The sequence below is a fragment of the Bos grunniens genome, chromosome 16 (assembly GCF_055505025.1).
Source record: "Bos grunniens cultivar Pamir isolate PY7600 chromosome 16, Bosgru_T2T1.0, whole genome shotgun sequence".
NCBI lineage: Eukaryota > Metazoa > Chordata > Mammalia > Artiodactyla > Bovidae > Bos > Bos grunniens.
In genome coordinates, this window is record NC_141180.1 from 20,691,476 (window position 1) to 20,718,371 (window position 26,896).

The following is a 26,896-nucleotide window of genomic DNA, read 5'->3' on the forward strand; positions in this document are numbered from 1 at the left end:
GTTTATACATGCCCAAGTCCTGCCACTGTCACAGGACTCCATCGTGGGTCTTGTCTAGTGGTCCAGTGGCTAAGAATCCACCTGCCAACGTAGGGTTCCATCCCTGGTCTGGGAAGATTCCACATCCCGGGGAGCAATTAAGCCTGTGCGCAACAACTATTGAAGCCTGCACACCCTAGAGCCCATGCTCTGCCACAAGAGAATCCACTGCAGTGAGAAGCCTGCACGCTACAACTAGGGAGAAGCCCCCACTTGCCACAACTAGAGAAAGCCCACGTGCAGCACGGAAGACACCCAGTGCAGCCAAAAGTAATAGATAATACAAAAAAAAAAAAAATTAAAAAGAACCCGTTGCCTTTCTTAGTTACAGAAGTTTTGAACTCACCGTGATGCGTGGTAGTTCCCCTATGCTCTGTCTCTCCTGACTCTTGCATCCACCTGTCTTTTGTGATTCTGTCTGTAACTCCAGCCTCTGATCCTGCCTCATAGGGTAATGAGTCCTGGAAGCTTGTTTCCAGTTGGGGGAACCAGGTGGCCCCTTCTTTTGGTTTGCACAAGCCTATCTCTCACACATTAAAGGGGATCCCCTAGTGAAAAGTCTCCACATGTGAACTCACTGCGTTTCCTTCAGTCTTGCTCTTCCCACCATATTTCTCACGCCTTTCAAAGGCATCACCATTCACCTCATTCTTCAAGACGGAAAACTGAGATGATGCTCTCTCTCCCCACTGCCAATGCTCCTGGCCACCATGCAATCTGAGAGTAAAAGCTGCACTGGGTTCAAGCAGATGGGTGTAGGAAATGGAGTGTAGAAGTGGTTTATTGGCTTGTGTTGATGCCTAGGATCCTCCAAAGACTGCTCTTTAACCTCTAGCCCTAACTTACTGTTTTTAGTTCCTCTGGGATGGGACCCAGAGGCCTCATCATCCCATCTTTGTCCCAGTCTCTCTTCCTTCTCTTTAGGTTCCCCTTCACAAACCGAAACAATACCCCTCCCCATGCCAAAAACCCTTCTGCCTCTTTCATTTGGCCAACAAACACAAGCTTCTGTTAAAAACAAGACAACAGGCCCAAAATGGCGTTCCTTATTCTAAGCCTACGTCACCAAACTGAGACATTGTTATGGTTTCGGCTCTCCTGGAAATGGAACCTTAAGCCACTCAAGCAGGCCTAATCAGCATTAGTTAGGTAATCTGCCTGATAGATCCTGCCTTTCACTAAAGGAAATAACTAACTTTGCAATAACTCACTTTTTTTTTTTTTAATCTAGTATTACTTCGTTTCTCCTGTTCCCTTCTCCTATAAAACTCTTTCATTTGGTAAACCCCTTTGAGTTCCTTTCTATCTGCTAGAGTGGATACTGTCTGATTCATGAATCATTGAATAAAGCCAATGAGATCTTTAAAATGTACTCAGTTGAGTTTTGATTTTTAAAAAAAACTTCATATAAGCTCATGCAAATAGCTACTCTGGAGAAGAGGTGTCTCTAACATGACAGAAAAATCTTATGCTCAGACACTGAACAAATATTTGGTAACTGAATGAATGAATCTATATTATTTCTGTTTCAACAGCTTTGAATCATATCATATTTACTTTTCTCCCTTATACACTAAAGAAGTCCTGGGTCTAAATTTTCTTTCTGCTTCACCATTTAAATTGACTCTCCCAAGACACACTGGACTTCACAGAGGATTCAAGGAGTGGACACAAACCAGCTCTACACAAGGCAGAACGATGGTGCATGGTTTTGTTTCAACATGTGTTTGCCACAATTTGCTTTCTGTCACCTTGGCAGGAGTTTCATTCAATCATTTAACAAAAATATGTTGAGTATTTACTCTGTATTGATGACTGTGCCAAAGGCCAGGGTACAAGAGTGAACAAAACAGTATAATCTTGGCCCCCCCAAAATTTGCAACTCACAGTGCAGTGGGGTCAATGCTAGAGGGGGGTTGGGGACACGCAGGGGCACAAGCTAAGGAGGCACATGTGAGAGGCTCCTAACCTAGGCTTTGGTTTTATCAGTTTTTTTGGGGGGAAACTCCCAAACATGTACAAATGTTGAGAGCACAATGAACCCTCAAGTATCCATCACCCAGCTTCAACAGGGATCAATATTCTGTCACCCTCATTTCATCTATCTCCTGATCCCACTTTTTTTCTTGAGTATTTTTAAAACCCAACCCCAGATCCCATTTCAGTTATCTGTTTGCAGCTCTATCAGATGAGGCATGCCCTAACTAGCCTCAAAGTCGGCAGGAAAGCTTCCTAGAGGCAATGGCATCTAACCTGATGTACGGAGGAGTAGGATTAGCAGGAGATCGAACCAGTCAATCCTAAAGGAAAGCAACCCTGAATATTCATTGGAAGGACTGAATGCTGAAGCTGAAGCTCCAATACTTTGGCCATCTGATACGAAGAGCCATTTCATTGGAAAAGACCCTGATGCTGGGAAAGACTGAAGGCAAAAAGAGAGGCAGGTGGCAGAGGATCCGATGCTTAGAAAACATCACTGACTCAATGGACATGAATTTGAGCAAACTTTAGGACAGAGTTGAGGACAGCGAAGCCTGACCTGCTGCAGTCCATGGGGTCTCTTAACGACAGAACAACAACAACAAAAGGGATAGAGTGGGAGGAAGAAGATAGGAAGGGGAAAATGTTTCAGACCAAAGGAATAGTTTGTGCAGGGGTCAAAGTTGAGGGGAATATGACATGTTTACTACTTTGACACTCACCCGCAGTCTGTGGACCAGCAGAATTGGCATCACTTGGAAGTTTGTTAGAAGTTTAGAATCCAGAGCCCCGCCCCAGATCTAGGGAATCAGAATCTGCAGTTTATCAAAGTCCCCAGGGGATTCATTTGCACATCAGGTCTGAGAGGTAGTGCGTTAGGGGACTGCCTAAGGCTCAGTGCAGCTGGAAATTAGAGGGGAACTATGTGGTTGGAGCAAGGGGAAAGGTTAGGAAGGCCTCTGAAGTTAAGGCAAAGGCTGGAGCTTTTACCCTGACACCAAAGGAGAACTGCTGACAATGTTGAGCAGGGAGCAAGGTGATCAGATCTGACTGTGAGGCCATAACTCTACTGCAAGGGGAGAGTGGATTGAGGTTGGGGATGAGGGAGCTCCGAAAACCAGTCAGGCTTTTGTTCCTTAGAAGCTACAAGGGGCAGCAGCTGGGCGTGGATTCTGGAGCCCAACAGCCCTTCCTATATTGTATTTTCATTATATTTTTCAACCCCCTGCTTGGCTTCTTACAGAGTGGTCTTGACTCGAGACACAGCTATTTGACTTTTCTGAACCTCTTTCCTCATCTCTCCCAAGCATGACACTTTCTTTTCATAGGACCTTGATCACAGCATCAAACGAAGAGTGAATATTTAAAAACAGAGCCTGATTTTGATATGTTCAGAATTCAAATAGCATCAGAATGCTACAACTGCCTAGCTCTACACCCACTCCTCCCCTAGCCCAGAGGGTGGCCCTCAGGCCTCTTCTCTTTCAGAGAGCCCTATGGTCAAGGAAAGAGCACAGAACTGGGGCTGGAGACTCAGCTTCTAGAGAAGTCAGTTCAGTGCCCCACCTATCCTGGAACCTTTGCTGAGAGGCAGCTCCCCTGGCCAGCCCTCCATACCTGTGCCCTACCTGCCTGCCTGGGCTCAGGCCAGTTCCCTCACCTGGAGTGCAGGTGTGTGGGCATCTGCAGATTCCCCACTAAGTAAGCTGCTATGCTTTGGACATTGTGGTCTGGGCTTTGGGGACCTGAGGGTGGGGAACAGAACTCTCCTCCCCTCCATCTGTCAAAACCCTTTCTGAGTGGCCCATGCCCGCCCCTCCATGGCACCTCTCTTGCCCACACTGAACTCAAATGTCCTGTGAAGCTACAGCCCAGTATTAACACAGAGTTGAGTGCGGGATGGGGACATGTTATCAGGGATGAACAGCTGGCTCTGACCAGGGGTCCTGTGCCATGAGTAGGGACCAAGCTCAGCTGATGCAGGAGGGCCTGGAAGGGTTATTTCCTGAGGTCAAAGGACCGAAAGACCTCACAAGTGCCTCTCTGCCTTTCTTTTCCCTCCTGGTGCTGCACGTCCACAAGTGGCCACACGGGGTCAGTGTCCTTTCATGCCTGGATCAGCACAGCTGGGTGGGGATCGCCCTGGACCCCGCAGCTCTCTGTCTCATCTTTCTGCAGAGTTCTGGCTAACTGTGAAAAACAGAAAACTCCCCGACGGCTTGGAGCAGCGTGGCTGGGGGGACCCGATGGTCCGGGTGAGGAAGAAGACAACAGGCACGCTGTTGCACTGACAGGGGCCACGGGGCTCTGCCCAGGTGCCCTGCGCAGGCTGGCTCCATGTTCTCTGACTCATTTAAAAACAGTGGGCACTCACTCGGGCACCATGGGGTGGGCAGGAAGACATGCCAGAAAAGGGGAAAAGCCTGAAGTATGCAAGTTTAGGAAGAGGGAGTGTCATCCCCCTTAGGAACGTGGGGGTTCTGGTCTGCGGCAGCCAGCCCGCCTCTGCTGGGCCTTATTTAACAACTGCAGGACTCCTAGTCTCGGGTAGTGCTGGTGGTGGGGCCTCCGGCCAGGCCACGAGGCGGGGGGGTGGGGCTCACTCTACCCCAGGGGCATGGCGTGTGCTCGCACAACGGCCAACCACCCTGCCAGAAGGGGCTTTCTGAAGTAAAGTCCCCAGAGGCCGTCCTAATACGGCATAAGACAGGTCTCACTGGCTGGCAGACCCTGCTGCTCCCGGAGGATAAGGGGTTCCTCGGCCTCAAATTGGTAACGAATCCACCTGCAATGCAGGAGACCCTGGTTTGATTCCTGGGTCAGAAATATCCACTGGAGAAGGGACAGGCTACCCATTCCAGCATTCTTGGGCTTCCCTTGTGGCTCAGATGGTAAAGAATCTGCCTGCCACGTGGGAGACCTGGGTTCGATCCCTGGGTTGGGAAGATCCCCTGGAGAAGGGAAAGGCTATTCTGGCCTGGAGAATTTCATGGACTGTATAGTCCATGGGGTCGCAAAGAGTCAGACATGACTGACTGACTGACTTGCACTTTTTTTTCACTTCCCACGGCCTAGGAGATGAAGGCTGGGATGGAGACCTTGGGGGAGGAGTGAGCTAGAGATCCCAAGGAAACCTGAAGGCCAAGACTGACCCTCAAATCCAGGCCCAGGTCCAGATCTGGACTTTGTGGGTCTGAAGCTTTTACCATTTGGGGCTCATTTTAAGAAAAATAATATAAAATTACAAACACAAAATCATATTTGCAAACCCAATTTTATAAATATTTACTTAGAATGAGATATTTTCCTTAGAATGAGAAACAAATATTTACTTGGGATGAGAAAACAGATGACATCAAATTATAAATTTTAAAAAGCCAACAAATGGCACAAGCATCACAAAATCCAGAAAAATAACCTTTTTGTTAACCGCCCACCACACCTCTATAGTATTTTTCCAGGTGTTTCGGCTGCTTACTCTTTGACAAGCACTTCATTTGCCGGCAATTTGTAATATCATTTTCTATAGAGAGAACAGAAAGATAATTCACTCTTTACTACAGCTGATCAGCAGTTTATGTAATATTGCTACCGGTTTATGCTTACAAACTCAGGAATTCATACATTCTATTTGTCAGTCCTAACAAAGATGGAAAACATGTGGTGTGCTTAAAGTTGCGATATGCTACATTATTAAGTATATTCGTGACAAGAGAGAATCTCCACAGAAGAAAACTTTGACTGTATATTGTGTGTGTGTGCTCAGTTGCCCTGTTGTGTCTGTCTGACTCTGTGACCCCATGGACTGCAGCCCACCAGGCTCCTCTGTCCATGGGATTTCCCAGGCAAGAATACTGGAGTGCATTGCCATTTCCTCCTCCAGGGGATCTTCCCAACCCAGGGATCGAACTGCATTACTAACAATCAAATTCCGTCTTATAGATTTATGATGACTGGAGGGATTTTTCCACACACTAGCTTCTGATTTCTGTACATTTTGAAAGTAGTTTCTCTCACACTTCCCACCTACTTCCGGTACTAGGTACGGAGGTCACATTCATATTGTAATATGGCCTTTGGTCATTTGTCATAAGTAGACAGTAGGAACACGCCTACAGGCCATTCCTACACTAGGAAAAGGTGCTAAAAATTATTTAACTATACTAGGAAGTCACTGCAAATCGCGTATATACAATGCACTCTTGGCTCCATTTTCCCTTGGATACTAAAAATGCCCATAGCATTCCAAAGCCAGCCCATAGCCCACCATCCACCATGAAACCAAGTGTGACCAAGAGATGTCAAAGTGGGAAAAGACTAGTTTTTTTTTTTTTAGGTGATGGATGTTTTAATTAACTCAAAGAGGGAAACTTTTCCCATTGTATACGTATCAATCATCTAAGACGATAGTCTTAATTGATAATGGTTAATACACCTCCTTTTTTCAAGTTTTATACATTTTAAGCAATTGCTAAAGGCTCTCCCATGTTCTTGCCAGTGAGGTGTCCCAAAGCTTGTGCTTTATTAGCTTCATGTTAAATCCACCCTTGCCTGGAACCTCTCTCTCTCTCTCTACTTCCTCCTTCTTCCAGGAATAATTGGCTTGCCTTCTTCTCTTTCTACCACCCAACTTGTGTTGCTTCTGGTGGAGAATTTCTTCCCCTCCCAGATGGAAGCCAGAGCACACCTGGGTCCCCAGCCTCTCTGGGGCCTTGCCCTTCCTTCCAGTAAACATATGGCCCTTCTACACTTTCCACTGATTTGACAAGTAGAGACAATAGACATAGGGAATAAAACAGATCCTTTCAACTTACCCTTACCTTCTCTCCACTTGGGTGCCCCAGAGAGACAAGAGCACACACAGGTGTTGATGCTGCAACTTCAGCTGTGACCGGGGGAAAACATATCTGGGATCTCCCGGGAGTGAGAGGTGAAGCTTGCAGATGACAAGATGGGATAGAGGCTGGGGTCACTGCGACGGCCCCCCTTGGCCCCACCAGACCCTGCTGTGAGTAGTCCTTAGAGGAGACCAGATCTCCTGAGGACAGAAGCTGTGTTTTACTAATCTACATGTCCCCTGCACCTCGCATGCTTCTCAGTACATGGTTGTTGCCCCATGAATGCTGAATCTGAAGAGTAGAATGGGGTCGGGGATCTGACTGCTCCCAGGAGGCCCTTGAGGGAATAACAAAGGCTGCTTGTGCCTGAGTGGCCATGCACCCAGGGGACTGCCCCTAACAGGCAGTGACCGGGTAACTGGGGCCAAACCTGCCACCTTCCTTTCCCTTGCATTTCTCATCTGACATTATTATGTTTAACAAGGTGCTTCCTTCAGAAATCAGGCAAAAAATAACTGCGGCCTACTGTTTCTATGCAGACATTTCTTCTGGGCATTTCTTGGGAAATTAGTATGCTTTTCCAAATCCTGAATCCTGAGAAAAATCAATCCATAATACAGGAAAAAGTATCACATTTCTCCTATGAGAATTGACGCTTAACAACCAACACAGAGACATGACTGGTGTGAGGGATTCCACTGACATCTAGCGAAATCAGAAGTAAAAAGTGCTGGTAACGCTGAGTTGATGGTAAAGGTCGATGTTTTGGGGAACAGGGATGGGAAGTCATAGGAGAGATGTGGTCACTATATAGTCTGCCTTGCTTAAAGCTGTTATGATATGAATGTGTGTTTGTGGCCCTGTCTAGCGCTTGAGTTATTGTTGCAAACAAAATAAATAAATAGGTACATATAGTTTGTACACCTTTTTCAAATCCTATGAGTAGTATTCCAAGAAATAACAAGTTTTGAAAGCAAAACTAAGTCCGCTATCCTGGCAATTTTAACACAGTTTTGGGTAGCACTGTTCACCTTGTGAGAAGATCTGAATGTGACATTATCCAAATACAGCACAGCCCAAAACACGCGCTTGTTCTCCTGTATTTGAATATTCACTATATAGGCAGTGATTCTTCATGAATACCATTGAACTTAACACTTCTTATATATCAAACAAAAAATTTTAGGTATGCATGATAATAAGTAAAGAGCATAGAAAATGAAGGACAGGGAAGCCTGGCGTGCTGCGGTCCATGGGGTCGCAAAGAGTAAGACAAGACTGAATGACTGAACAACAACCTGAAGAATGTTGAAAGTATTTCAAGAATAACGCGATTTGGCAAATTTCTAAGAATTCCCAGGAATTCAATTTCTTCTTCCTGAATGCTGAAGTTAAATGCCTATCAAGAATTTGGAAACAGTGTTCCAGTCTCAGTGAGGATCCAGTTTCAAGTCAGGGGACTGAGAGAATCAACTTTTATGGGCTAGGACACTGCTGGGGGAGCTGCTAGGGTCACCTAGTGACTCCTGGTAGACATCATTCCAAGCGGAAATCTCAGCTCAGGGCACAGGATTCAAGCTTGGGTCGATGGGTTGCCCTGAAGTAAGGCATTGAGAATTGGACGGGGTCTAGGGGGTTGTCCAATGACCTGGCTCTGGTAGAGCACCCACGACAGATGAACCTACAACCACTGTTTCCGTACTCATGACCCCCAAGCTCCCCACTGCTTCCCGCCCTGCAGAGCGGAGTGCTCGCCTTCTCCGGAGGGAAGAAAGCTTCTTTTGTGTTGCCCAGCTCAGGGCTTTGGAAGGCAGTACAATCACCTCCACTCCTCAGTATCTACTGGGGACTGGGGATTGGTTCCAGGGCCCCCAGGATCCCCAAATCCCTTGATCAAGTCCCTTATATAAAGTGGTATAATGTGTGCATATAAACTATGCATATCCTATGTACTTTCCTGACGGATTTATTTATACATTTATTTAGGCTGTGCTGGGTCTTTGTTGCTGTGCGGGCTTTCTCTTGTTGTGGTGAGCAGGGGCTGCTCTCTAGTTGCGGTGCACGGGCTTCTCACTGAGGTGGCTTCCCTTGTGGAACACGCAGGCTCTAGGGCTCACAGGCTCAGTAGTTGCGGCACACAGGGCTAGCTGCTTCGTGGCATATGAGATCTTCCCAGACCTGAGATCAAACCGTGTCCCCTGCATTGGCAGACGGATTCTTAACCACTAGACCACCAGGGAAGCCCCTCCTATGTACTTTAAATCATCTCTGGATTAGTTATCATACCTAATACAGTGTAAATGCTAGGTATATTAGTTGTTAATACAATGTAAATACTATACAGAGGGTTGCCAGAACACTGCAAATTCAAGTTTTGCTTTTTGGAACTTTCTGGAAATTAAAAAAAAGCACAACTTTTTAGCCGCAGTCGGTTGAATCTGCAGATGTGGAACATGTGAGCACGGACAGCCCACTGTATATATGACTCTTTAACTTGGATTCTCATATGGAAAGAGCTCTGGGTTTGATTCAAAAACCCAGATTTGAGTCCCATATCTGTGAAGTATGAGCCTTGTCACACTGGCTTCTGTCTGTCTACATGAGTGTTCCACTAGGCTCTGAAGCTGGGACACTGAAAAAATAGTGGTTAAATAAATGAATAGATAAGTGAATAAATGAGTAGTTGGGAAGGCATTCATGAAGGAGCTGGAGTCTGATGGGCACACTCTCTGGTCATCCCCAAAGAAAAATGAGAACTTTGGGTTAAACAAAATGGATTGAAAACATATGTATGTCTCTCTTCCCTCCTCAAACTCTATTTAAGAACTTTCATCAAGGAATACTGGGGCTTCCCTGGTGGTCCAGTGGTTAAGACTCAGAGCTTGCACTTCAGAGGGCATGGGTCCAATCCCTGGTCAGGGAACTAAGATCCAGCATGCCTATGGCATGGCCACCAAAAAAAAAAAAAAAAAGGAAAGAAAGAAAGAAAAAAATACAAAATGTGTAAACTCCCAAAGACAAAGATAAGAGATGTCAACAACTTTAAAAAGAGACTAACTGCAGCAGAGCACACAGGGAGAGTTGGAACCCACCTCTCCTTCCCTCACCCCCATGGGTGATGAGAAGTTTACTCACTACAGAAATAGACCAGCAGACTACCTTCCACGTCACAAGGCCCAGCAGACGGGGAGAAAGGCACTCACTGAAGGTGAGACAATTGACCGAAAGGCCCGACACTACTCTCTGAGGCACCAGGGCCCTCTTTCCACCCTGATCTGAGCAGTCCAGCAATTGAAGGTACTTCCAGGCCAGCAACTGGAGGGTTCTTCTCTGGAAAAACTGATGAGCCTGGGTGAAAAGACCTACAGCTATTGAAATTTGGGTCCTCCCAACAAAATAAGCAGATCTCAACCTGGTCACTCTGTGGAGAGCTCCTGCAGCCCCCACGCCTGGCCCCAGTACTCAGAGAAGACCCACCACCCAGTCACCCCCGGGCAGCCCAGGGTCACCAGAGCGGGAGAAAATCATCAGGGAACCAACAAACACACACTCTGCCTTAAGTTCAAACTTTAGGAAAAATGCTCGGAAAACACTGTCCAGGCATACCTCAGAGATAGGGAATTTCCAGAGCACCACAATAAAGCAGATATTACAATAAAGCAAGTCACTTGGTACAAAAAACCATTTTTTTTTGTTTCCTGGTGCATGTAATAGTTATGGTTATACTACATTGTAGTTTATCCAGTGTGCAATAGCATAATGTCTAAAAAAAAATGTACACACCTTAATTAAAAAATACTTTATCACTGAAAAATGCAGAGTTGCCACAAATCTTCAATTTGTAAAAACCTCAGTATCTACAAAGTGCCATAAAGTGAGGCATGCCAGTGCATATTTAAAATAACTATTGCTTTACTGCAGAAGTAAGACAACAAGTAGAATTATCTTTATCTGCTAGGAATTTACATTGAGTTTTGAAAACCATGCTTTTTATGAAAAAAGGCTTACATGGATTTTGAACCACTAATAGTATTCATGTGGTCATAAATTTATGATAACATAATTATCAAAATAAGGTTTCACAAATCTGATGACTAATTCAAGAATAAGAGGTGTTTTCTATGTGTTTCTTAAATAGAAAACAAAGTTTTAACACAAGTTTTCTTATTTTCTATTCCTTGAGTGTCAGGACTTCTTAAGAACAGAAAATATAGTGTACAGAAAAATGCAATCTGATTTGGATTTTAAATTTTACACTAGTGAGTTTACCTAGCAAAGTATTTTATTGAAAGAAAGCCTAATTTTTTTCCTTAAGAGGGGAGCTTATATATATATGTATAATTATATTTTGCTTCTAAAGGGAGGCTTATTTATGTTTTGCTCTTTTGGCTTATGTATTTTTATCCATACCAGATAACCCCCAATGTTTAAAGATGGAGACAAAACAAGCAAACAAACAGAAATTCAGGAAAGGAATTAAGGAAATAAAGATAATATAAGGTGCAGAAGAAAACTTAAATGATTATAATGATCCTCAGAAAGATCAGGGTCCACAAAAGAGAGGACAGCATATATACCCAGAGAATAAGAAATAGTTTCTGGAAATATGATAGTCAAAATAAACTCAGTAGGAGGGATAGAATGTAAATTCATGACATCTCTCAGAAAGTGGAACAAAAAGAGAGATGGAAAACAGGGTGGTTAAACATCATACACTAGAGAAGTTTCAGTGGGAGAGACAGGGGAAATTGAGGAGGATGTTATCAATAAACTAATACAAGAAACATTTTCAGCGTCTGAGGCCATGAATCACCAGCTTGAAAGGTCCCACAGGGCACCAGCAAGAAGAATGAAAATAGAGCTAACCTGAGGTACTTAATCTTGAATCATCAGAACATCCAGAATAAAGAGATGATCCTATGAAGTCGAGGAATAAACTCACAGCAAAGATCAGTAGTGAGAAAGGGATGAGGTTTCTCATCACCAGCAGCACTGAGAACCAGCAGACAAGAAAGTGATATATTCAAAATAATGGGAGAAATGCCTTCCAGTCACAGCTTCTATTTCCAGCCAAACTCTTAATCTTGGAAGGACAGACTAAAGGCGTTTCAAACCTGTAGGCTTTAAGACGATGTACCTCCCAGGCAGCCTGGTCTCAAAGCTACTAGAGCAGGAGTTCAGCAAAATGAGGGAGGAAGCCAAGAAAGGGAACACTGGGTGTATAAGAATCTTGGGAGGGAGGTGACAGGGACCTCCAGGGTAAGGTCGAAGCCAAGCCCTGGTTGACAGCCCCTCGTGTTCTGTCAGGCCCAGGTCAGAGTCAAGGCTGGTGTCTCAGAGAAAACACAAAAGTGGCCCATTGTCCGAGGTCTGCTCACAGTGCATTTTGGAGAAAAATTAATCATAGGTAAGTAGAGAAGAAAGCAAACAAAAGGGGCAGTTGTCCATGTAGGGGTGGGGCAGATGTGAGGAAGCTGTATATATGGGAAAGTATAATCTGGGACCAAACACGACCGAGCGACTTCACCTTCACTTTTCACTTTCATGCATTGGAGAAGGAAATGGCAACCCACTCCAGTGTTCTTGCCTGGAGAATCTCAGGGACTGGGGAGCCTGGTGGGCTGCTGTCTAAGGGGTCGCACAGAGTCGGACATGACTGAAGTGACTTAGCAGCAGCAGCATAATCTGGGGCCAGAAGCCTCAGCTGGGTATTTACCTAGTAATAATACAAATACTGAATACTGATTTTCAAAAACTGCCATAAATCTTACTGTGTAATTATGGCTGATTTGCATTGTTGTATGGCAGAAACCAACACAATGTTGTAAAAATTAAAAAAACAAATAAACCAAAAAACCAAAACTTACTGTAAGGTGAGAGAGTAGAAGTGTATGTATGTGTGTAGGGGGTGTGTAGAGAGATAAATCCTTATCTTTTCTGGTAGAAGGCAATGCTGCTGCTAAGTCACTTCAGTCGTGTCCGACTCTGTGTGACCCCATAGACGGCAGCCCACCAGGCTCCCCCGTCCCTGGGATTCTCCAGGCAAGAACACTGGAGTGGGTTGCCATTTCCTTCTCCAATGCATGAAAGTGAAAAGTGAAAGTGAAGTCACTCAGTCGTGTCCAACTCTAGCGACCCCATGGACTGCAGCCCACCAGGCCCCTCCATCCATGGGATTTTCCAGGCAAGAGTACTGGAGTGGGGTGCCATTGCCTTCTCCGTAGAAGGCAATAAAGGATGTCTAAAATGAAAAATAAACTAAGAGATAATCTTTTCAATATGGAGGGTCATTAAAAAATAGCTATAGGAAATAAAGGTGGCTGTCCCCGGGGTTAGGGGCTTGGGAGGGGATAGAAGTGGCTGAGGACTGCTTGTTTTTTGTGATAAGCCCTGAGGTGCTATTCAACTTTGAAAACTATATATCTTGTATTCTCGAACTCAAAACAAAAACTAAGGCAATTCCCCAAATTTCTACCGCCCTTACTTTTATACTGCAACCCTGCCAGCTGCTCTGGACTCAGAAACCGGGTTCTCCATGCATCTAAAAAAGGGCTTCATGTCCCCTGAAGCCCATCAGAGTCACCCAAAGCAAAAGCAGCTCCTCTCTCCTTCCAGCCAACAGCACAGCAGCTGGTCGACTCCACTTACTTATTCCCTCACCTTCTCCCAGCACTGCTGGCCTCCTGCCAAGACTCAATTCTTTACTAAATCAAACCCTAAATCTCCTGTCTCACCCCCACACCAGATCCAGCCAAACTGACTTTGCAGGATTTATTAAACTGAAGGAACTTACAAAGGGGGAAATACACACACACACACACACACTCAAACCACAAGGCATCTTCGGTTGCTATTGTCCTCCGGAGAGAGCAGAATGGATGGCAGACCCCGCAGATCGGAAACTCATTACAGATGTGCACTTCAGCGTTAAGAGGGACACTTGGAGACCTGAACGTTTCAGGAGTTGGGGCAGGGTATTCATGTGTTGCTTGGAAACCAGAGACCAAATAGGAAACAGGAAGCCCCAGGAGAGAGAGGCTTAAATATTTCAGCATCATTTCCAGAGTTGAAGGCTGCCTGCCAGGCCTGAGGGCAGTTCTGGTCCTTATTTCTCCTCAGCCTCAGATTGTCGGAACTCCTCACACCTCATGGACCCTCATCCCAATTTCAATTTGCACCTCTTAGAGGTGGAGGTTGGATTCTTAAAGGGCCCATGTTGGAGTCCGTGTACACACACACACACAGCTGCAAAGCCATTTTCTGGCACGGGTTTCTGATGAAGCTGGAAGTTTAACAGAAACGTCGGCTCACACCTCCAGGCTTCCTGCAGCTGCGGTGGTGGCTTGTGCAGGGCTCGGACTTTCTGCTTCCAATTGTGTGACCCTGGAATCGGCTGGGTCTGTCTGAGTCCATCCCAGACTCCGGAACTGGAGCAGAGTATGGCCAAGCTTGAGAGTTACTGGGGCCCAAGGGAGCCCAGAGCATGAAACTCAAGTAGCTCACAGTGGTTCACATTAGCCATGTCTTTCTTTGTTGCGGACACAGACCTGGCCACGGGGTCCCCTTCAGTGTGCCCTGCCCCTTACACTGTGTCTTTCTCTGCCACTGCAAATCCATGCGGAACCCTCTCCCCACTTCCCACCTGAAGACCTCCATGGCGGCTCCAGTGCTGTGTGCTCACCCCTCCTCCACACCCTGCAGCTTCTCACTTGGCACTAGCATCTGCACACTCAGATGTTTGGGGCATGTGTGTGGTGTGAATTTCAGGGTCAGGTAGACCTTCCTTTCCATCACCAGTTGGATTTGGGACAACCTAACCTCTCCTAGTCTCTTTTTCTTCATCTATTAAAAGCATGCACAATCCTTTTCTTTCAGTTGTGAGGACTGGGGAATATGAAATATTTGGGTCTTGAATAAACCTTTCTCCAAAGATATACAAATGGTCAACAAGCACGTGAAAAGAGGCTCAATATCATTAGTCATTAGGGAAATGAAAATTAAAGCCACAATGAGATACCACTCCACACCTACTAGAGTTGCTGTAATAATAAAAAAAAGAAAACTGAAAAATAACAAGTGTTGACGAGGATGTGAAGAAATTGGAAACCTCGTAGGTTGTTGGTGGGAATACAAAATAGTGCAGCTGCTGTGGAAGATGGTTTAGCGGATCATCAAAAAGTTAAACATAGAATTACCATACGATCCAGGAATTCCAGTCTTAGATATAGACCCCCAAAATAATAAAAAACAGATACTCAAAAACTTGTGCATGAATGTTCATAGCCACATTATTCCTAGTAAATAAAAGGCAGAAACAACCTAAATATCCTTCCACTGATGAGTGGATAAACAAAACGTCATCTACCCACCCAATAGAATATTATTCAGGTATAAGAAGGGATGAAGTTCTGATACATGCTACAACATGATAAACATATTCTAAGTGAAAAAAGTTGAAAACAAAAGGTCACATCATATGGTTCCATTTATATGACATATCCAGATTAGGTTCCACAGAAACAGATTTTTTTTTTTTTGGTTGGTAAATAATTTTTTCCCCTTTGCTATACAGTAGGATCTTGTTGATTATCTATTTTAAATATATCAGTATGTACACGTCAATCCCCAACTTTCTAACTCTTCCCCCCACCCCCAATCCTTCCCCCCTGGCAACCATAAGTTCGTTCTCTAAGTCTGTGATGGCTGGCAAATATTTTTAGTGGTGCCTCTGTTATTATTACTATTTCTGGTGCAGATCTGACTCTTCTGTAAGGGAATTTCCAATGTGAGTGTGAAAAGATGAACCCACGAAGAAGCCCCAATAAATAAGACAAATAGCAGAATGTGTGCACAAGATTTCATGGGAAATCAGATGAGGGAGTGATTCATTTCACTCTGAAGATTGGGCACTTTGATCTTCCAAATCACCTGGTAAACATGTGCAGAAGCTCTCTCCGAGTAAAGGACATGGCTTGGGTAGAAATAGCAGACTAGCCATTGCCAGGGGCTGTGGGGAATGCTAGCTTGAGGTGTACAGGCTTTCCTTTTGAGGTGACGAAAATGAGCTGGATAGATGTGGTAGTTGCACAACATGGTGGGTGTAGTAAATGCCACTGTATTATACACTTTAAAATGGTTAATTTTATGTCATGTGAACTTGGCCCCAGTTTAAAAAAAATCTCTGCTCTAGGCCCATGTTTGATGATAGATGAAGATTTTTTGGTTTTCAAACTTGGCTGGTATATGTAGGAGTCACCAGTCAATACGGATTCCTGGGTTCCACACTCAGAGATTCTGATTTAATCAGCAGGGAAGAGGCCTGAACACAGAGCTTATGAAAGCTGTTCATGAGATCCCAGCACCCAGGACCTTCCCTTCTATTTCCACCGGGCTGGCATCTCTTCCAGCCTGCAGGTCTGCTGAGGGCTCCAGGGCAGCTAGACAGATTGACCTTGGCTGAACTTCACTGTAATTGTGTCATAAAGGTCTGACCTTGTATCTGAACATGTGAATGTGGGAGTCAATGAAAAGTTAGATTTATATGTGAACACATGAAGAAATATACAAGACTTCAGGGGTATGAGATCTGTGTCTACAATGGTAAATGAGGGTGGCCAGCCATGGCCTTAAATCCAGTTCTACCTTGAAGTTTCAGAATTTCCTATGAAAGCCAAAGTCAAAATGTTACAGTAAGTCCAGGGAGGCAGGGTGTCTAATTCTTCAGAAAACAGTGTTGGGGGAAATTCTCAATATGCTTCTCCAATGGTCTCTTTAGGGACCACCTACTCTAGACTTCTCAGGCAGCAAGAAAAATTGGAAAGAATAGATGGCAGACTATGTGGGGAGGTCAGCGTGCCATGTTAGAGCCCACGGTAACTAGACAGCTAGGGAAGCATCGGGACTGCAAATGCAACGTCTTGGTTACCTACCGCTGCGTAACAAACCAACCCAACACCTCACAGCCACTGAGATGCCTACTATCGAAACAAACAAAACCCTGAAAAACAGAAAACAGTATGTGTTGGTGAGGATGTGGAGAAACTGGAACACTTGTGCACTGTCGGTGGAAGTGTAAAATGATGCTGCAGCTATGGTAAACAGTATGGCAGTTTCGCAAAAAAATTAAAAATAGAATTATTATACTATATGATACAGCAATCCTGCTTCTGGGTTTCTACTCTGAACTTTGAAAACTTGAAGAGATATTTGTACACACATGTTCCTGGCAGTATTATTCTTAAGTAATATCCTACAGGTGGAAGCAATCCAAATGTCCGTCAATGGATGAATGGATAAAGGAAATGTGGTATACACATACATACAGAGAATATTATTTAAAAGGAAGGAAATTAAAAAGGAAGGAAATTCTCACACATGCTATACCATGGATGATAAAGACATTATGCTTGGTGAAATAATCTAGTCATGAAGGGACAGATACTATGTGATTCTACTCGAATGAGGTACGTAGAGTAGTAGAATTCATAGACACAAAGTCGAATGGCGGGTGCCAAGGGCTGGGGCAACAGCGAGTTAGTGTTTAATGAGGATGGAGTTTTAGTTTAGGAAGATGAGAAGAATTCTGTGGCTGGATGGTGGTGATGGTGGCACAGCAATGTGAACGCAGTTAACGCCACTGACCTGTACACGTAAAAAGGTTAAGATGATAAAGTGTATGTCATGTATGTTTTTGTTGTTGTTAATGTATGTTTCATTGTTGTTGCTTAGTCGCTAAGTCATGTCTGACTCTTTTGTGATCCCACAGACTGTGGCCCACAAGGTTCCTCTATCCATGGGATTCTCCAGGCAAGAATACTCGAGTGGGGTTGCCATTCCTTCTCCAGGGGATCTTCCAGATCCAGGGATGGAAACTTCATCTCCTGCACTGGTAGGCAGATTCTCTACCACCCAGCTGCCAGGACAGCGCAGTATATATCTTGACTCCAGTTAAAAAAAAAGTTAATATACTAACCTCCACTCCTCAAACAAAAAAAATGCCACCAAAGCCCATTGCATTATCTCATGATTCTGTGGGCTCACTGGGCCTGCCTGAGAGGTGCTTTTTCTCCATGTGATGTCTACTGGGTCTGCAGTTATATGGGGCTTGGATGGGGCTCAGTCTCCTGGCTGGTAGTCTGGGGGAGACCCCAGGCACTGCTGTAAGTATTTGCATATAGGAACTCATTTAATCCTCATAACAAAACCTGAGACAAATAACACTAACACCTCCATTTCACAGATAAAGAAACTGAGACCCAGAGAGGTGGAGGAACTTGTTCAAAGTCACACAACTCTAGGTCATTATGGTCGTGGCTGATATCCTCCTGGTCTGAACTCAGTGATCCCTTGAAGGTTTTCTGTTATTGTTTAGCAGTTATTTCTTTATTTTTGGCTGTGCTGGGTCTTCATTGCTTTTCTCTAGTTGCAGAGAGTGGGACTGCTTTCTAGTTGCAGAGCACAGGCTCTAGGATGCACGGGCTTTGGTAGTTGTGGCGCATGGGCTCAGAAGCTGCATCTTGCAGGTTGCAGAGCGAGGGCCTGTTAGTGTGGCACAGGGGTTCAGTTGCCCTGGAGCATGTGGGATCCTCCCAGACAAGGGATCAAGCTGGTGCCCCTTGCATTGCAAGGTGGACTCTCAACCACTGGACCACCAGGGAAGCCTGGTTTTCTCTGCTGTAATTCCACATGTAGGGTGTGGATTCATTGATCAGATGGGGCACTCTTGTATTTGTGCCCTAGCGTCTCCAAGGGTACCAGGCAGCCAACCACCCAGGACTTCTCACTTCCTCCTCACTGTTCAGTCCTGCTACCTCGCACCTTGATTGATGATTCTTTTTTGTGCCTCAGGGAATTCTGTCCCCTACTCTTCCAATTGTGATTGAAAGTATTTATCATAATCTCTCCAACCAATTCTGGACTAGACAGCCAAGTAAGTACTTCTATTGTTGACCTTGTTGTACAAAACTCCCATAGAAAGGAACACATAAGGATGTAGCTACCTTCACCAATCTTGGGATCAGGACATTTAAAGGAGAAATTATTAAGAAATTATCCAGTTACACAAGGAAGGGAGTTCCTGGCACCTTTAACCTAGTTCAGATACACCCAGAGCATGGGCAGAACCTGCAAAGAATATCCCCAAACTCTGATTGGTCCTCTTCGAGGAGTCTTGGAAAAGGCAAGAGATGCCAGGAGATGGGTAGATTTTAAACCAATTTTTAAAAACTGGGACAAGAGGTAGATTACAATACCAACCTACCTGAAACTTGGCAAAACCTTTTGAGAAGATTATTAAATATACAATTTGTAAGCCTTCAGCAAAGAAATGGTCTCATTTCTTTAATAGTGTGGTCACCAGACTGCAGGATCTGTGCAATAATACACTCTGAATTGAAGCATGGACCTTAATGAGGACTCTCATTAAAAATGATCTTGCAGATGATGACCTGGTTAGATGGTGTTATGGACTGAATGTCTGTGTCCCCCTGCCAAATTCATAGGTTGAAGCTGTAACCACCAATGTGATAGTAGCTCATTGGCTGTATGGTACCCTTGGAGAGGCTAGGGCACAAGTACAAGAGTGCCCCATCTCATCAATAATTTCCACACTCCACATGTGGCATTACAACAGAGAAAACCAGGCTTCCCTGGTAGTCCAGTGGTTGAGAGTCCACCTTGCAATACATGGGGTACCAGTTTTATCCCTTGTCTGGGAGGATCCCACATGCTCCAGGGCAACTGAACCCCTGTGCTACAACTAACAAGCCCTCGCTCTGCAACTTGCAAGATGCAAATTCTGAGCCCATGTGCCAGAAGAGAGATAATTAGATTTATCTAATTTGGGAGGTAGTTAGGTGAGGTCATGAGGATGGGGCCCTCATGATGGGATTAGTGCCCTTATAAGATGAGGATGTGGAGAAGGCTATGGCACCCCACTTCAGTACTCTTGCCTGGAAAATCCCATGGATGGAGGAGCCACCATCCTTGGGGTCCGTGGGGTCACGAAGAGTCAGACACGACTGAACAACTTCACTTTCACTTTCATGCTTTGGAGAAGGAAATGGCAACCCACTCCAGTGTTCTTGCCTGGAGAATCCCAGGGGTGGGGGAGCCTGGTGGGCTGCCCTCTATGGGGTCGCACAGAGTCGGACACAACTGAAGTGACTTAGCAGCAGCAAGATGAGGATGAGACACCAGAGCACCCTCTTTCTCTTCCTTTTCACTGCATGACGACACAGTGAAAAGGGGGCTATCAGCAAGCCAGAAGGAGAAACCTTGCCAGAATCTGACTCTGATGGCACTCTAACCTTGGATTTCCAGTCTACAGAAACTGTGAGAAAAGAAAATTTCCATTGTTTCAGCCACTCAGACCATGGCCTTTTGTTATGGCAGCCTAGGTTGACTAAGGACAGGAAGCCTGGTATGCTGCAACTCATGGGGTCACAAAGAATCAGACGTGACTTAATGACTGAACAGATTGACTAATATAGATGGGTTTGTAGCTGATTCAGCAGTTCTTGAAATGAACTAGCATGCTTCTTGGTACATAGTTGGTGCTTAATGCATAGTCAATGAAGAAGATGTAGATGTTTTTCTGGAACGCCTTTGCTTTCTCCATGATCCAAATAATGTTGGCAATTTGATCTCTGGTTCTTCTGCCTCTTCAAAACCCAGCTTGTACAACTGGAAATTCTCAGTTCACATACTGCTGAAGCCTAGCTTGAAATATTTTGATATTACTCAGCCATTAAAAATAATGAAATAATGCCATTTGTGGCAGCATGAATGAATCTAGAGATTATCGTACTAAGTCAGAGAAAAACAAATATCATGATATTATTCAGATGTGCAATCTAATTTAAAAAATGATATAAATGAACTTATTTACAAAACAAAAGCAGACTCGCAGTTTTTGAAAACAAACTTACAGTTACAAAAGGGGAAAATGGGGCAGGGAGTGGGGAGGTATAATTAGGAAACTGGGATTAACACACACACTATTATGTATAAAATAAATAACCAACAAAGATCTACTATATAGCACAGGAAGCTCTACTCAATATTCTGTAATAACCTGTATTGGAAAAGTATCTGAAAAAGAATGAATATATGTATATGTATAGGGCTTCCCTGGTGACTCAGTGGTAAAGAATCCACATGCAATGCAGGAGACGCAGAAGACCCAAGTTTGGTCCTTGGGTTGGGAAGATCCCCTGGAGAAGGAAATGGCAACCCACTCCAGTATTTGTGCCTGCAGAATCCCGTGGACAGAGGAGCCTGGCAGGCTACAGTCCATAGGGTTGCAAGAGTCGGACATGACTGAAGTAACTTAGCACACATGCATGCATGAATAGCTGAATGTATACAGGGGTACTATACTGTACACCTGAAATTAACTCAACGTTGTGATTCAACTATGCTCCAATAAATACAAATAAAAAACCTGAAACAAACTGTAGCCCTCAGTTTACTGTGTCTATTCTTTTTCTCCCTTCACTGGATGATAAGGTCTCTGAGGGCAGGGTTTGTTCACTGTTACATCCCAAGCACCGAGAGGGGCAGCTGGTTGGTAAAATTCCTTCATTGTCTCTGCTGCCTCTTCCTGTTCTGCCCCTTCTGGCTCAGAGTAGAACCACATTCTCCCCACTCCCCCGAAATGGCCGTTGGATTTGTTTTGGCTCTTGAAATGTGCATTAAAGGTGACATGTGCTGCCTCCAAAAGGGGCGTTCCGGAGTCATGCTGTATGCTTGCCCACACCCCTTAGGGCTGGGTAGAGCTGAGCCCCTGCAGCCTGAGGTACCTAATGTTGGCAAGAAAGATGCCTTGTTGTTTTGAGTCACTGAGACGATGGGGATGATTGTTATCGCAAAATAACCTAGCTGACCTTGACTGATACATCAGGCCTTCAAGAAATATTTAATGAATAGTTATGAATCCTTTGGTTGCCTTCATATTGTCCTGAAGAACTCCACTCTAGGTATTGATATATATGTACATATCATATAGTAATAATAATAATTGCTATTATTTTTATTAGTTTTTTTGAGTGCCAAAGTTTGTGAGGCACAGAACTAAGCATTTTACATGTCCATTTAATTCTTAGTAATTAAGTATGAGAGAAGCGCTTTTATTATTCCCATTTGTCAGATGATGAAACTGAACCATGGAGAAGTTCAGGCCAGATTCGTCGTCACCGCCTGACTTTTATTAGCCAATATTCTGGAGCTCACACTGGGTGACCCCCAGTCCCTGCAGACCACAGTCAAAGGGTACCAACTGGCAGCAGGAATACCTACAGTCATCTTGTATCTCTTCAGCCTCTGGGTGTGGAGCAGGCAGGAATGTGTGCTCAGAAACAGGGAGAGACAGACAGCTTGCTAAACTGCTGAGCTGGGTGATAGGTCACTTGGATGACTCCATGTCTGGTTAATATCTCAGGATGCTGTAAGTGGTTTGGCTGCCAATAAAATTCCCCAAAATATGCTCTGGGGGAAAAACAGCCAATCATCTAAAAAAAAAAAAAAAAAATCCAACCTCCACCCTAGCCCTTTAATTTTTAAATTCTTTGTGTATTCTTTGGGAAAATTCAATCCATATGTTTCTCAGCCTTTATACACTGAAATGTTTCTGAGGGAGTATTTGACTTTCCCAATCCCCAGAACCTTCCCCCACTTGCTACTCCCTGTCTTCTACATTGCTGCATCTCTCCCAACACTTTAGAAGAGGGAATTCAGGCTCCAGCAAAAGCTAACCATGCGGGAAGCATTAAAGCTCTGTGCTGAGAAGCTGGAATGGCTCTGAGCCATAGAGATGCCTATGGGAGCATCCTCCAGGGGCGGTCACCTCCGAGCCTCACGCCGCATCAGACAGGCTGCCCTCATCCATTCCGTGTGTCCCACTCCATGAGTATTGCCTTTGGAACAGTGGAGGCACCCTGCGAGACCTCGGTGTTTCTGGACACACTCGGAGTCAGGACAGTACAAAGCCAGACAGTACAAGACTTATGTAAAACCAGACGGGGATTCACATTTTGTTGGGAGCCTGGAGCCTTGGCCAGGAGAATCTCAAGATAGCTCTACCCACTCCTGATGGCGCGTTTTCATCAAAGGCCAGCTGGGGACAGGCGAGTGGAAAGAGGAGCGTGCGCAGCGCAGCAGAGCTGAAGTGTGGGCTGCACAGGGGCTTCAAGCCAAGCTCCACACGGTGGAAGTGATAATAATTATTAATGCCTGACATTTGTGTAACACTTCATAGTTTTAAAAAGGCTGTCAGCAGCTTGATATAGCCAGTATGTTGGAGCCAAAATGTTTAGATTCCCATTCTTTGTCCTAGCTGTGCAGCCCTGGGCAAATCACCCGACCTCTCTGAGCCTCCATTTACTCACCTGTGAAATGGGGAAAATCTTGACTCCTGTCTCATAGGCTGGTTGTGAATCTTGTGATTAAAGGCCAGCAAAGTCACTTTCAAGCTGCAAAGTGCTAACAGCTGAAGGTGGTTGCTGTGGTGCTGATACCACCTTATCTCACTTGCTGAAATCTTTTTTTCACTTAAAAAAAATTGCAACTTGTAATTTATAACATTGTAACAGCATCTTCAATTTCCCATACATATATATATATATATATTTTTTTTTTTTTACAAAGGAAAACACAAGTCTCTCTGGCTTACCTTCCTGTCTTGAGTGCTCCCAGTGACCAGCAGTGCATGGGGTGGGGTGGGGCGGTCCCAGGATTCAGAGTGCCGGGTGGTCTGCTAGCCCACTGCTAGCACGGGCTGTGGATCCCCCTCAGGGGAGAGCTCATCCTGAGGGAGGGAAGGGTAGAGGCAGGGCTTGGAGTGGCTGTCTGCAGGGGAGGTGGGCTTTGAGTACTTCTGGGGAATCCCAGGAGGAAGGTCAACAGACACAAGGGATGCTGTGATTTCCCCAAGTGCTCTCTCAGCCTGGGAGGAGAGGCCTGCACGCAGCTGAGGCCCACGTGGCGAGGTCTTCTTGGAGAAGCCTTGGCAGCCACCCGCAGGTGCCCAGGGGACCGTTCTTGGGCTTTGGGGAGTGCTAGACAGAGGATGCCTTCACAAGGGCTGGGAGAGAGACACTCTTGGGTGGGACAGGCACTTCAGGGCTGTCTTGGTAGGCCTGGAGACAGACCCAGGGACTCCCAGCATTAGTTTCCTTGAAGCAGGCATCTCGTGAGAGCAGCTGCAGGCAGAGAGGGTAGCACGGCTTGTCCTGTGACCCTGACACTACTTGGTGTGAGGCTCCTGTGCCTGGAAAGCGGGACTCACCAGGATAAAGCCTGAGCTCCTCAGCATGGTGCCCGAGGCTTGATTGGGCCCCTGCCTTTCCCTCCCTCGAGCCGTCCTTATCTGACCACTTACAGTCCCTGGCCTCTGCCTGAATTTTCTCCTTCCCTGCCCTTCCTGCCTGGCGATCACTTACACCAATTCACCTGTTTTCGCTGGGCCCAGCAGAGTGCTTGGTAAATGGCCAAAAATGTGTATGAAAAAATGAACGAGTGGAAAGAGTAGGGGACTCACCTGGGACCCCCCAGTATTCAAACCATGACCCGTTTGGAGACCCAAGTCTCCAGCATCAGTTGCGTGTGGTACTCATGCCCTTCTCCTGAGTTTCTGCAATCGCTGCTGGAGGGATGGTGGCCACAAACACACAGCCCCAGGACGCCTGTGTCCAGCCAGCACTCACCTTGCCTGGGGCAGGCAGGCAGAAGGCAACCGGTACCCTCTCTCAGCCAGGGACCCTCTGCCGGTCACAGAGATCTCAGCTCTGCCACTGGGCTGGGCCTCGCTGGTCACTCCTGGTTCTGTTTCCTGAGGAATGAAAATCCGACAAAGCCCAGAAAGCATCACCAGCCAGTGTGATGCCAGCCTCCTGCGGGGAGGCCACCAGGTGAGATGTGTTTTGCTGCGTATTCAAATCCCCCGAGGGAGCTTCGAAAACTGCGATGCCTGGCTTCATCTCATGGCAGAATGGCTGGAGGTGGGACCCAGGAGTCAGTACTTAAAATGCCCCAGAAATGTGGATGGACCGAGAGAGCATCATGCCTAGTGAAATTAGTCAAAGAAAAAGAGAAAGACAAATACTACATGATAATATCAGTTGTATGTGGAATTAAAAAAAATAAAACATATGTATATCCAAAACAGAAATGGACTCAGAGACATAGGAAACAAAACTTGTGGTTTTACCAAAAAGGAGAGGGAAGAGCAGCGGGATGGGATTAACAGATACAAACTATATAATAGTTTGCAGAAACCCTATTTAAAGAAACCATATTTAAAATAGATAAGCAACAGGATATAAGGTATAGCACAGGGAATTAATTATACTCATTATAATAATCTATAATGGAATCTAATCTGCAAAAACACTGAATCACTCTGCTGTATACCTGAAACTATCACAATATTGTAAATCAACTCTGTCAATAAAGAACAAACAAACAAACAAATAATGCCTCAGGGGACTCTCAGGTGTGGCCAAGTTTGAAAAAAAGGCTAGGGAACTTTAAAAAACATCTCCACGCCCCAGACTGCCCCAGACCAATGAAATTAGACTCTCTCCGGGGGCCTGGGAGTCCTATGCCTTGGTTGGGTGGTGTTTGTTTTTGTTTTAAATGTCTTAAATTTTTAACGAATAAGAGTCTTTATTTATTTCAGCTGTGCTGTGCTGCACGTGGGATCCTAGTTCCCCAACCTGGGATGGAACCTGTGCCCCTGCAGTGGAAGTGTGTGTGTTACTTGCTCGGTTGTATCCAACTCTTTGCGACCCTGTGGACTGTAATCCACCAGGCTCTTCTGTCCATAGGGTTTTCCAGACTAGAATACTGGAGTGGGTTGCCATTTCCTCCTCCAGAGGCTCTTCCTGACCCAGGGATCAAAACTAGGCCTCCTGCTTTGGCAGGCGGATTCTTTACCGTCTGAGCCAGGGAGGCACGGTGGAAGTGGGAAGCCTTAACCACTGGGCCGCCAGGGAAGTCCCTGGCCTGGTTGGGTTTGATAGGTCTCCAGGTGGTAGTAATGTGCAGGGGACTGAGAACCTCTGATGAAGCCCAAAGCCCTCATTTAGCTCATCAGAATCAGAAAGGGCAAAGTACCTGCCTGAGGACATGTAATAGACAGTGGGGGTGGGCCCAGGCTATGAACCCTGCTCCAGGGTCCCGAGTCCTAATCCAACGCCCTTCCTATTACACAGGGCAGCTGGCACTCATGGAGACTCCCTCTGGCATTCATTTCACAGTTTAGGCACTGGGTTGGCACAGCTGGTCAAAACATTGCAAGATCACCCTCGACTTTGATCAGAGAGCTTGTGTGGGGCCACCACTCCTCTCCCTGAACTCTGGCAGACCTGAGGGCAAAATGCTTTGGAGAGAGCGCCCAACTCAGTGCAAACAGATTTTGTGATGCTCAGACTGACACAGAGGGTGGTGATAAAACACAAACAAGTGTGGGGTAAAAATCTAGAAGAAAGAACCCTACCCAGAGGGGTTATCATCAGGGCTGCTCTCACCTTGCACTCTTCGGGAAACCTCCTGGCATTTCTATGCCTTTTGCCCCGATTCACAGACTCTTTCTGTCCTTCTCATCAAGTGGTTCTGTGGGAGCATCATGGGTTTGGAGACAGACTGCCCTGGGTTCCCCTCCAGCTGTACCAATAACAGAAGTTGGAGACCAATATTATTTTTAAAAATTTGTTTATTTTTAATTGAAGGATAATTGCTTTATAATATTGTGTTAGTTTCTGCCAAACATCAACATGAATCAGTCATAGGTATACATATTCTCCTCCCTTTTGAATCCCTCCTACCCTATCCCACCCCTCTAGGCTGTCACAGAGCACCAGATTTGAGTTCCCTGAGTCATACAGCAAATTCCCATTGGCTATCTATTTCACATGTGGTAGTGTATACAGAGTCGGACATGACTGAGCGACTTCATTTTCACTTTTCACTTTCATGCATTGGAGAAGGAAATGGCAACCCACTCCAGTACCCTTGCCTGGAAAATCCCATAGACGGAGGAG

At 45.4% G+C, this 26,896-nt stretch overlaps 1 long non-coding RNA gene across 2 annotated transcripts; it reads right to left on the reverse strand.

Annotated features, from left to right (window-relative positions):
* Positions 1-5,279: 5,279 nt before the first annotated feature.
* Positions 5,280-26,519, reverse strand: LOC147356300 (uncharacterized). Of its 2 annotated transcripts, none has more exons than XR_015143209.1 (3): positions 24,560-26,519; positions 23,527-23,661; positions 5,280-5,542 (listed from the first exon to the last, which is right to left on the reverse strand). It is a non-coding gene; the product is annotated as an uncharacterized LOC147356300 (long non-coding RNA). The 2 variants fall into 2 exon arrangements; XR_015143210.1 differs by lacking the exon at positions 5,280-5,542 and adding an exon at positions 8,808-9,055.
* Positions 26,520-26,896: the final 377 nt, after the last annotated feature.